The sequence below is a fragment of the Salvelinus alpinus genome, chromosome 5 (assembly GCF_045679555.1).
Source record: "Salvelinus alpinus chromosome 5, SLU_Salpinus.1, whole genome shotgun sequence".
Classification (NCBI taxonomy): Eukaryota; Metazoa; Chordata; class Actinopteri; order Salmoniformes; family Salmonidae; genus Salvelinus; species Salvelinus alpinus.
This window is the reverse complement of record NC_092090.1, coordinates 42,232,716-42,246,148: the sequence shown is the minus strand read 5'-3', so window position 1 is coordinate 42,246,148 and position 13,433 is coordinate 42,232,716.

The window sequence follows — 13,433 nt, the reverse complement described above, 5'->3', positions numbered from 1 at the left end:
GTTTTGGAGGACGCATGGCTCTCAACCTTTGTCTCTCCCGAGTCCGTACGGGAATTGCAGCGATGGGACAAGACTGTAACTACCAATTGGATATCGCAAAAAAATTGGGATGAAAAGGAGTAAAAAGTACAAAAAATGTATAATTAAAAACGACACTTCCGCTACACTTCCTGAGTTACACTTACACACAGGCGTTCCGAGCATGCTAGATAGCTAATTAGCACAGGTGGTCGCCTCTTATCCTCCATAAACAAGCGCTGTGCAAATAGACAGTGTTACACAATAACAAAGCCCCTCAATGTAATTGTAATTTAAATGACCCACAATATGACTAAAAATAGTTATGAAATCACAAATAAACCATGTTCTCAATTAATATCATCAATATAATATCTAAAACATATGTTGCAACGCATGTTCATAGAAATACCCTGTAGCCTCAATAAATGAGCCAATCGGACACAGAACTGATTCATGAATAGACAAAACCCACACACACATTTTATACTGAATCTCCATACTTCAAATGGGCAAAAGGAAAAGGGACATCATGGCTGGACGTCATCAACACTTTACATTACCTGCTTCCCCTGTCAGAAGATGAAATAAAATACTGAAACAGCTAGCTACCGAACACTGAATGATAGCGAGGTGCTAACGTTAGCTTGCTAGCAAGTTAGCTTTGTCATGTTAGCGACCCTAGGAAGACAAACTTATAACATGAATTCCTTACACCACACAAATACATTGTTTGCACAGTATGTGACTAATATTGCCACAAGTACAGCTTTTTCAGAGGTTACAATCTCCATTTAGTGACTTTGACATATTTAAAAAGGGGAAGCGGGAGAGAACACAGCCTACCTTTCATTCAGATTTGTATACATTTTTTATCTTTATTTAGCTAGGGAAGTCAGTTAAGAATACATTCTTATTTTCAATGCCAGCCTAGAAACAATGGGTTAACTGCCTTGTTCAGGGGCAGAACAACATATTTTTACCTTGTCAGCTTGGGGATTTGATATTGCAACCTTTTGGTTACAAGTCCAACGCTCGAGCTACTAGGCCACCTGCCGCCCCATGGCAGCACTGCACGAACTGGTAACAGCATTGAACGAACTCGTCTTGTGCGTGCAGTGCTGACGTCTAGACACGTTTTAAAAACATATTTCTGCCTTCCCCCCACCCCCCAAAAAAGGGAAATGGGAACGTGAAAAATTAAATTTGCACCACCTACCTACCCTGCACCTATAAAACCAAAACCCAAAACAACCCCCCTTATCCCACTACCTTTCCCTAATATTCCTACTACTGGCTGCCGGCCTCAGAGGACAGGACTCTTTCCTTCAACACCTCCTGTAACTCTTCTACCGAGTTAACATTTACTCAAGAATCACATTTAATGGAAAGATGTGTTGGGAGATTACAGAACAAATTATACCATGTTATAGTTTCCACTTCATATCCGAAAAACATTGCTAAACACAACTGTCTGTCACACCTGCTCCCGCTCTCCTCTCTCTGGCACTTGAGGACGCCAGGCTGCCCTTCATTACGCACACTTGTCACCATCATTACACGCGTCAGCGCTCATTGGACTCACCTGGACTCCTTCACGTTGTTGATTGCCCCTCTATATCTGTCTGTTCCTCAGTTGGTTCCCGGTGTCATCATTATTGTCGTTATGTCATTTTGTTCCCCCTGTCCAGACACTGTTCCTTTTTTGTGTTATGTCCGTTGTTTCATTAAATGTTCACTCCCTGTACTTGCTTCTCATCTCCAGCGTCTGCCCTTACATAATGCTTACGCCACTATTTGAAGCATCAGGGGGTTCATGTTTTTTGTTTTTGATGGTGACGTTGGGTCTGGGTGCCGCAGCCGATGGAACCGGGGGTGCCTCAGCTGGCTTGTTGAGCTTCCACGCCTTAGCTGGCTCAAGAGGTTTCCTTACTTCAGTTGGCTCAGCAGGTTCCCATCCCACGTCATGCCTCAGCCGGCTCGGCAGGTTTACATCCCACGTCATGCCTCAGCCGGCTCGTCCAACTCCCACTCCTTAGCCGGCCCATCAGGCTCCCATGCCTTAGTGGGATCACCAGGTTTTCACGTCTCAGCCAGATCATCAGGTTCCCATGCCTCAGCCAGCTCGTCGGGCTTCTACACCTCAGCCGGCTTGTCCAGTGCCCATGCCGCGGCCAGCCTGTCAGGCTCGCCCAGGTGGGATACAGTGTGGCGCCCCTAGAGGGGGGAGTACTGTCATGCCTGCTCCCACTCCCCTTTGTTTAGCACTCGAGGGTGCCAGTCTGCACTTCATTACACACACCTGTCACCATCATTACGCAGATCAACGATCATTCAGTTGATTCCCGGTGTCAGCATTATTGTTGTTACGTCGTTTTGTGCCTCGTCTAGATGCTGTTCATGTTTTGTTATATGTCCGTTGTTTCATTAAATGTTCACTCCCTGTATTTGCTTCTCGTCAGTACATCCATTTCGGAGGTGGGAAGGATTCTGAGGGAAGAATAGCTTACATCAAAAGTATGTTGAATGGAAATAAAATAGCAATGGTCTCGGTCTATGCACCAAACCTTTTTGACGTGAAATTTTATTTGGAGCTAACGACATTAATGCTTGACTTGTCGGACTTCAGCCTAATCATAGGTGGCAACTTTAATGCTGTCTGGCTACACGGACTGGACAGAACTGGCATAGCTGAAGGAAAAGAGCTACTTCCGTCCTCAGAGTAAATGGGCTAACGACTGTTCTGTCATCGATGTTTGGTGTACTACAAATCCATCTGCCAGAGAATGTACCTTTTTCTCATCACGACATAAAACATTTTCCGTCAAGATTATCTTTTTGATTCCAAGCATCTTATTGGGAAATCAACTGACATTGATCTTTTACATGTGGAACTGTGCAATCACAGAGCAGTTATTTGTAAAATGTTGCTCCCTGGTGGCAAAACACGAGCTCATCATTGGCGCTTCAATTCAACCCTACTGCCTGATGAATAATTCGTAAGAGGAATGGTAGAGCAATTTTAACTTCTCTAGGATAGGGGGCAGCATTTTCACGTTTGGATGAAAAGCATACCTAAATTCAACTGCCAGCTACTCATCCCCAGAAGATAAGATATGCATATTATTAGTAGATTTGGATAGAAAACACTCTGAAGTTTCTAAAACTGTTTGAATCATGTCTGTGAGTATAACATAAATTATTTAGCAGGCGAAACCCCGAAGACAAACCATTCCGATTTTTTTGTTGTTGATGTCACTCTCTTTTCAATGGAATTTCATTGGGAATCCAGATTTCTAATTGACCTTTTTGCAGTTCCTACCGCTTCCACTGGATGTCAACAGTCTTTAGAAATTGGTTGAGGGTTTTTCCTTTGTGCAATGAAGAAGTACGGCCATTTTGAACGAGGGTCACTGGAAGTTTCCAGTTAGAGGCGCGTGACCAGAAAGCTAGCTACAGTTTGTTTTAATCCTGTATTGAACACAGATCATCCCGTCTTCAATTTTATCGATTATTTACGTTAAAAAATACCTAAAGTTGTATTACAAAAGTAGTTTGAAATGTTTTGGCAAAGTTTACAGGTAACTTTTGAGATATTTTGTAGTCACGTTTCACAAGTTGGAACCGGTGTTTTTCTGGATCAAACGCGCCAAATAAATGGACATTTTGGATATATATCGCCGGAATTAATCGAACAAAAGGACCATTTGTGATGTTTATGGGACATATTGGAGTGCCAACAACAGAAGCTCGTCAAAGGTAAGGCATGAATTATATTTTTATTTCTGTGTTTTGTGTCGCGCCTGCAGGGTTGAAATATGCTTATCTCTCTTTGTTTACTATGGTGCTAACTCAGATAATAGCATCGTTTGCTTTCGCCGAAAGCCTATTTGAATTCTGACATGTTGGCTGGATTCACAATCAGTGTAGCTTTAATTTGGTATCTTTCATGTGTGATTTAATGAAAGTTTGATTTTTATAGTAATTTATTTGAATTTGGCGCTCTGCATTTTCTCTGGCTTTTGGCCAAGTGAGACAGTAGCGTCCCGCCTAAACTCAGATTTTTGGATATAAATATGAACTTTACCGAACAAAACATACATGTATTGTGTAACATGAAGTCCTATGAGTGTCATCTGATGAAGATCATCAAAGGTTAGTGATTAATTTTATCTCTATTTCTGCTTTTTGTTACTCCTCTCTTTGGCTGGAAAAATGTCTCTGTTTTTCTTTGGCTATGTACTGACCTAACATAATCGCAAGGTGTGCTTTCGCCGTAAATCCTTTTTGAAATCAGACATGTTGACTAGATTCACAACAAGTGTAGCTTTAATTTGGTGTCTTTCATGTGTGATTTCATGAAAGTTCGATTTTTATAGTAATTTATTTGAATTTGGCGCTCTGCATTTTTACTGGCTTTTGGCCAAGTGGGACGTTAGCGTCCCACATATCCCAGAGAAGTTAAGGAATTTATAAGTATTAATAAACCATCTGTGGAGGATCATTGCATGTTGTGGAATGCTGTAAAGGGTTTCATCAAAGATAAAAGCATTGCATGTACCTCTGATCTGAAAAAAAACCCGATTACACAATATCTAGGAATTAGAAAACAAAATAGCGGTCCTTGAACAGAATATGCACTCAAACGCCACATCAGATACAGCGAGAGCTACAGACAAAAGACCTCAACCAGTTACTTAGGCACCGAGCAGATTTCTTTATACATAGAACAAGACAAATTTTGAACTAAATAGTGCACGACCTAGTCATTTACACGATTTCAAACACTGCTTCAATTATATTACCTAATGGGAGCACTACTAGCAACGTAACTGAAATTAATAATACATTTCAGACATTTAATTCCAATTTGTACTGCTCAGATGTGACCTACAATGAACAAGCGTGTTAGCACTTTTTAAACCCTTTACAGCTCCCATGCCTTTCGTCAGATGCCTTCCATTCATTAGATGCCCCTATAACACTGTCAGAGGTTAAAAAAAGCCACCCAAACTATGAATAAAGATAAATCTCTCGGGCTGGATGGCATACATTAATTTGAAATCACGTTCTGGCACCAATTAGGTCCACTCTTATTAGATATGATTCACTCTGCTGTCACGAATGGTTAATTCTCCAAAAATGATAATATTGCTATTGTTTCACTGCTTTTATAGAAGCATGCTGATGACATATTATTACTCTTCCAGAATGTTCCTCTGTATCTTCCCCACCTTTTAGATATATTCAATGCTTTTGGCAAAATTGCAGGATAAAAGATTTGGGGGAAGTCTCCATTACTACCACTGAACAATAGACCAGCGTCGTCTATTACTTTAAATATCCCAGTGGTCCAGAGTTGTTGACATCTGGGGCTCCAAATGTATCCCTCCTTGCAAAATATTGTATTGAATCATTTGAACAAAGATGTGGAAACAGATGTACATAGATGGACCACATCTCCCTATTCATTTCAATTGTGTGTTTCAGTGGATAAAATGAACAAAAACATTTTCAGTTCAATGCTCCCTATTTCATCACCTGATGGCTACTGGAAGAAAATGCACTCCTTAATCTCAAAATGTATCTGGAGGAACAAAATAACAAAAATTAAACTGTTCTTATTACAGAGACAAAACATCAGTCATGACTCTCCTGTGAGGATCCAAAGATCAGGTTTACAATGGATCAACTTCCACCAGACCCCTCTCATCAGCAGAGGGGAGGAGGGATTGATGTGGGGTTTTTGTGACACCTCACGCCCGGTCATAAATTGTATGCATTAGATAACTATTTTTATCCTGAAGTATGGGTGATTGGAATGTCACTTTGTTACAGAGACTTTTTGTCACCCAAAGACTTGAATGTCCAAAAGTGAACACTGGAACAATATTCCTAACATCCGAATGTGAGGAATGATGAGAGATGGTCTATGGAAAACAAATGTCTATTTTGTGATGTCACAAAATTTTTTATAAAAATGTTATAATGAAAATATTGTTACTTGAAGAGTATACACACTGTGTATGTCAGGTTTTCATCCTCCACGTTGTGTAGGAAATTTCAAAGATGGTGAGAATAATTTGGTTAAGATAGGAATGATTTTAGTTTTCTAACAAGATCATAGTTTTGATGATACTTTGCCCCAGTAACTAACGACGCCCGAGGGAGCTCAGAGAGCATGTCAGCATGACTGAACGCCCCCTTTTTACCAGAGTGTATAAAGGATGAGCTGACAATTAACATATCAGACCAACATGACTCAAGCTGCAGCTTAGGTCTCCATTGGTTACAACCCTGAAAATCAACATGAGGTGAAGACGACAAAGTAGCCTCTCTAACAATCAATGTTAAGGCTGAGAAGCTGTTCTAGGTACTGTATCTAAGAAAGTGAATTTAAGTAGGACCATCCGGTTACTCTCTTCAAACCATTGTTTACTACACGGCTCTCATCACCCCACTGGGGATAATCGACACGGCTAACTACAGTAGCTTGCGAAAGTATTCACCCACCTTGGCATTTTTCCTATTTTGTTGCCTTACAACCTGGAATTAAAATAGATTTTGGGGGGTTGTATCATTTGATTTACACAACATGCTTACCACTTTCGCAGTTGCCCAGGTCGCAGTTGCAAATGAGAACTTGTTCTCAACTAGCCTACCTGGTTAAATAAAGGTGAAATAAAAAAATAAAAAAACTTTGAAGATGAAAAATATTTGTATTGTAAAATAAGCAAGAAATAAGACAAAAAAACTGAAAACTTGAGCGTGCATAACTATTCACCCCGTCCCCCCAAAAGTCAACACTTTGTCGAGCCACCTTTTGCAGCAATTACAGTTGCAGGTCTATTGGAGTATGTCTATATAAGCTTGGCACATCCAGCCACTGGGATTCTTGCTCATTTTTCAAGGCAAACCTGCTCCAGCTCCTTCAAGTTGGTGGGTTCCGCTGGTGTACAGCAACCTTGTCATATCACAGATTCTCAATTGGTTTGAGGTCTGGGCTTTGACTAGGCCATTCCAAGACATTTAAATGTTTCCCCTTAAACCACTCGAGCGTTGCTTTAGCAGTATGCTTAGGGTCATTTTCCTGCTGGAAGGTGAACCTCCGTCCCAGTCTCAAATCTTTGGAAGACTGAAACAGGTTTCCCTCAAGAATTTCCCTGTATTTTGCTTCATCCGTCATTCCTTCAATTCTGACCAGTTTTCTCGGGGTGATGAGAGGTGTTGGGTTGCACCAGACATAGCGTTTTCCTTGATGTCCAAAATGCTACATTTTAGTCTCATCTGACCAGAGCACCTCCTTCCATTTGTTTGGGGAGTCTCTCACATGCCTTTTGGCGAACACCAAACGTGTATGCTTATTTTTTTCTTTAAGCAATGGCGTTTTTCTGGCACTCTTCTGTAAAGCCCAGCTCTGTGGAGTGTACGGCTTGAAGTGGTCCTATGGACAGATACTCCAATCTCCGCTGTGGAGCTTTGCAGCTCCTTCAGGGTTATCCTTGGTTTCTTTGTTGCCTCTCTGATTAATGCCCTCCTTGCCTGGTCTGTGTGTTTTGGTGGGCGGCCCTCTCTTGGCAGGTTTGCTGTGGTGCCATCTTCTTTCAATTTTTTAAATAATGGATTTAATGGTGCTCCATGGGATGTTCAACGTTTCGGATATTTTCTCATAACCCAATCTGTACTTCTCCACAACTTTGTCCCTGACCTGTTTGGAGAGCTCCTTGGTCTTCATGGTGCCGCTTGCTTGGTGTTGCCCCTTGCTTAGTGGTGTTGCAGACTCTGGGGCCTTTCAGAACAGGTGTGTATATATACTGAGATCACGTGATAGATAGAGATATTATTTTAATTTCACTTGACCAATTTGGACTATTTTGTGTATGTCCATTACATGAAATCCAAATAGAAATCCATTTAAATTAAAGGGTGTAGTGCAACAAAATAGGAAAAACACCAAGGGGGATGAATACTTTTGCAAGGCACTGTAGGTAAACAATAAATCCCAACGCATGACATAACATTAGTTAACGAGCCAGCCAGCTAACGTTAGCTAGCTAGCTAACAGTACACTTTAACCTCTCTTGGGTAGGGGGCAGTATTTTCACATCCGGATGAAAAGCATGTCCAGAGTAAACTGCCTGCTACTCAGGCCCAGATGCTAGGATATGCATATTATTAGTAGATTTGGATAGAAAACACTCTGACGTTTCTAAAACTGTTTGAATGATGTCTGTGAGTATAACAGAACTCATATGGCAGGCAAAAACCTGAGAAAAAATCCAACCAGGAAGTGGGAAATCTGAGCTTTGTAGTTTTTCAACTCTTTGCTTATCCAAGATAAAGTGGAAATGGGGTCATATTGCACTTCCTAAGGCTTCAACTAGATGTCAACAGTCTTTAGAACCTTGTTTGAGGTTTCTTCTGTGAAGTGGGGGCAAATGAGAGGGGAATGAGTCAAAGGTCTGCCAGAGAGCCACGAGCTGACCAGGCATGTTCACGTGAGAGAGTTAGCTTGCGTTCCATCGCATTTCTGAAGACAAAGGAATTCTCCGGTTGGAACATTATTGAAGATTTATGTTAAAAGCATCCTAAAGATTGATTCTATACATCGTTTGACATGTTTCTACGGACTGTAATGGAACTTTTAGACTTTTCGTCTGCACCTAGTGATCGCGCGTCATGAATTTTGATTACTGGGCTAAACACTCTAACAAAAAGGAGGTATTTGGACATAAATTATGGATTCAATAGAACAAAACAAACATTTATTGTGGAACTGGGATTCCTGGGAGTGCATTCTGATGAAGATCATCAAAGGTAAGTGAATATTATAATGCTATTCTGACATCTGTTGACTACACAACATGGTGAATATCTCTTTGGGTTGTGTTGGTCTCTGAGAGCTGTACTCAGATTATTGCATGGTGTGCTTTTTCCGTAAAGCTTTTTTGAAATCTGACACAACAGTTGCACTGTCTAGCCCCCTAGCGGAACCCCCCCCACATTCCACTGGAAAGGCATCGCGCGAAATTCAAAAAATATATTTTTTAAATATTTAACTTTCACACATTAACAAATCCAATACAGCAAATGAAAGATAGACATCTTGTGAATCCAGCCAACATGTCCGATTTTTTAAATGTTTTACAGCGAAAACACCACGTATATTTATGTTAGCTCACCACCAAATACAAAAAAGCACAGACATTTCTTTCACAGCACAGGTAGCTTGCACAAAACCCCCAAATAGAGATAGAATTAGTCACTAACCAAGAAGCAACTTCATCAGATGACAGTCTTATAACATGTTATACAATAAATCTGTTTTGTTCAAAAAATGTGCATATTTCAGGTATAAATCATAGTTTTACATTGCAGCTACAATCACAAATATCACCAAAGCAGCTAGAATAACTACAGAGAGCAACGTGAAATACCTAAATACTCATCATAAAACATTTATGAAAAATACATGGTGTACAGCAAATGAAAGACAAACATCTTGTGAATCCAGCCAATATTTCGGATTTTTTAAGTGTTTTACAGCGAAAACACAATATAGTATTATATTAGCTTACTACAATAGCCAACCACACAACCGCATTCATTCACCGCAAAGGTAGCGATCGCAAAAAAACAGCAAAAGATATAAATTTATTCACTAACCTTGACAAACTTCATCAGATGACAGTCCTATAACATCATATTACACAATACATATATGTTTTGTTCGAAAATGTAGATATTTAGCGGTACAAATCGTGGTTTTACAATGTGAATACGTAGCCAAACTGCACAAAATTATCCGGATATATTTCTGACACTCACCTAATCTAATCAAAGAACTTATCATAAACTTTACTAAAAAATACATGTTGTACAGCAAATGAAAGATACACTAGTTCTTAATGCAATCGCCGTGTTAGAATTCTAAAAATAACTTTAGTACGACATACAGCTTACGTTATAGCGAGACAGCGCCTGCAATGAGGGCGGAAAATAGTACTAAACATTTTCCACAGAAATATGAAATAACATCATAAATGGTTCCTACTTTTGCTGAGCTTCCATCAGAATCTTGTACAAGGGGTCCTTTGTCCAGAATAAATCGTTGTTTGGTTTTAGAATGTCCTCTTCGCCTGTCGAATTAGCAACCAAAGCTAGCCAAGTGGCGCGAAGTTGTCCATCTTCACCAAACGCAGAGAACGGAAAACGCCAACACTCCCGATAAACGTTCAATAATCTGATTAAACTATATTGAAAAAACATACTTTACGATGATATTATCACATGTATCAAATAAAATCAAAGCCGGAGATATTAGCCGTCTATAACGAAAGCTTTTCAGAAGGCAATCCAGGGTTCCTTCCCGCGCCTTGCTGGACAAAGGAAATTTGGGGTCACGTCATTTCAAGAGCTCTCGTTTGACCTCAGATCAAGCTATACACCCCATTCCACCTCCCACTGCCTATTGACATCTAGTGTAAGGCGTATGAAGTGCATGTATATCCATAGATTTCAAGCAAATGAATAGGAAGGCCCTGGAACAGGCCTCGATTTCAGATTTTTCACTTCCTGACAGGAAGTTTGCTGCAAAATGAGTTCTGTTTTACTCACAGATATAATTCAAATGGTTTTAGAAACTTGAGAGTGTTTTCTATCCAATAGTAATAATAATATGCATATTGTACGAGCAAGAATAGAGTACGAGGCCGTTTAAATTGGGCACGATTTTTTCCCAAAGTGAAAATAGCGCCCTCTATCCCAAACAGGTTAAGTTTAAGTGGATCTAAAATTCCATGCATAACAGTTGTATCTTTTAGCAATGTTTATGATGAGTATTTCTGTAAATTGATGTGGCTCTCTGCAAAATCACCGGATGTTTTGGAACTACTGAACATAACACGCCAATGTAAACTCAGATTTTTTATATAAATATGAACTTTCCCGAACAAAACATACATGTATTGTGTAACATGAAGTCCTATGAGTGTCATCTGATGAAGATCATCAAAGGTTAGTGATTCATTTTATCTCTATTTCTGCTTTTTGTGACTTTTTTGTGTGAAATGGCTGTGTTTTTCTGTGACTTGGCTCTGACCTAACATAATCATTTGGTGTGCTATCGTCATAAAGCCTTTTTGAAATCGGACACTGTGGCTGGATTTACAACAAGTGTATCTTTAAAATGGTGTAAAATACTTGTATGTTTGAGGAATTTTATTATGGGTTTTCTGTTGTTTTGAATTTGGCGCCCTGCAGTTTCATTGACTGTTGATGAGGTGAGACGCTACGTTCCAACATACCCTAGAGAGGTTAACTTGAAATGAAATTACTTCGTAAAAATTTGAGTGGAGTATTTTGTTAAGACATGTAGCTAGCTAGCTAGCTAAACAATGGACCATCATCACAACTCATGACGTTACTACCCTGCATGAATCTGCAGATAGCTAACCACCAGGATCTATGGCTATAACTAGTCAAGCAAATGTGTCTGAGATACGAAGAATAAGATCATACACATAACGTTAGCTAGCGACCCAGCCAGCTGACGTTAGCTTGCTAACAGTACACTTGAAATGAAACCACTTCCGTCAAAATTAGAAACATGGAATATCTGAAAATCTTACCAGTATACATCATGGTTGGATGCGTCTCCTGTCAGATGCCATGCATGGTTGCCTTAGTTTGATGATGTATTCCAGACTGGTGTTTTCTCCATCTTCTTAGCTATCATACTCGAATTTCACTGATTTCAAAACTCGGTCCTCCAGAAAGTGGAGAGCGTACACATAACATTAGCTAGCGAGCCAGCCAGCTAATGTTAGCTAGCTAACAGTACACTTTAACTTGACATTAGGTTTATGCAGTTTTACTACGTGATACATTTTTTAAAAAGTGGAGTTCAACATAATTACCTAAACATACTGACCAGCTCCAATAGACAGACACGTGCTATATGGTAGACCAATCCAAACTCATCTCTCGTCATGTCTAGCCCACTCATTATCTCTGACCAAGGCCCTTCTCCCCTGATTGCTCAAGTTTGGCTGGGCGGACAGCTCTAGGAAGAGTCTTGGTGGTTCTAAACTTCTTCCATTCAACAATGATGGAGGCCAATGTATTCTTGGGAACCTTCAGTGCTGCAGAAATGTTTTTGCACCCTTCCCCAGATCTTTCTAAAAACCCCAGTTTTTGCTTTGTCATTATGGGGTATTGTGTGTAGATTGAGGAGGAAAAAATGTATTTAATCAAATTTAGAATAAAGCTGTAACGTAACAAAATGTGGAGAAAGTGAAGGGGTTTGAATACTTTCAAAATGCACTGTATTTCGGCAAATATTTTCAACTGGTACCCGGGGATCTTCAGACGAGTCTTGTGAGGCCTGTGGCGGTCCTAGAGCAAAACAACTGACACGTACGTGTTCGTGAGAGTCTCACATAATGGTTTGTAGGCCAAACTGTTCGGACACTGCAGAAGATTTTGTGAGAAGACCGAATTTCGGGATGCCTCATGGTCTGTCAAACACAAATAGTGTGGTTTCGGCGGATGTGGGGGATTGAGATGCATCCAATGTAAAAAAACAGATATCTCTATCTTATTATGCTAATTAGATTTCCGTGGGAGCTTTAAAGGGTTAAGTAATACTTTAAAGTATTTTTACTAAATCTTTCCATGCACACCCTGAAAAATCATAATTTAAAAAAACTATACATTTTTTTTAAAATCAAATGATTGTTACTTTTTTTTCTTCACAAATGTAGTGCGGGGTGCGTATTCAGGGGTGCGTGCTCAGTCCCCTCCTGTACTCCCTGTTCACCCACGACTGCATGGCCAGGCACGACTCCAACACCATCATTAAGTTTGCAGACGACACAACAGTGGTAGGCCTGATCACCGACAACGACGAGACAGCCTATAGGGAGGAGGTCAGAGACCTGGCCGGGTGGTGCCAGAATAACAACCTATCCCTCAACGTAACCAAGACTAACGAGATGATTGTGGACTACAGGAAAAGGAGGACCGAGCACGCTCCCATTCTCATCGACAGGGCTGTAGTGGAGCAGGTTGAGAGCTTCAAGTTCCTTGGTGTCCACATCACCAACAAACTAGAATGGTCCAAACAAACCAAGAGAGTCGTGAAGAGGGCACGACAAAGTCTATTCCCCCTCAGGAAACTAAAAAGATTTAGCATGGGTCCTCAGATCCTCAAAAGGTTCTACAGCTGCAACATCGAAAGCATCCTGATTGGTTGCATCACTGCCTGGTGCGGCAACTGCTCGGCCTCCGACCGCAAGGCACTATAGAGGGTAGTGCATACGGCCCAGTACAACACTGGGGCTAAACTGCCTGCCATCCAGGACCTATACACCAGATGGTGTCAGAGGAAGGCCCTAAAATTTGTCAAAGACCCC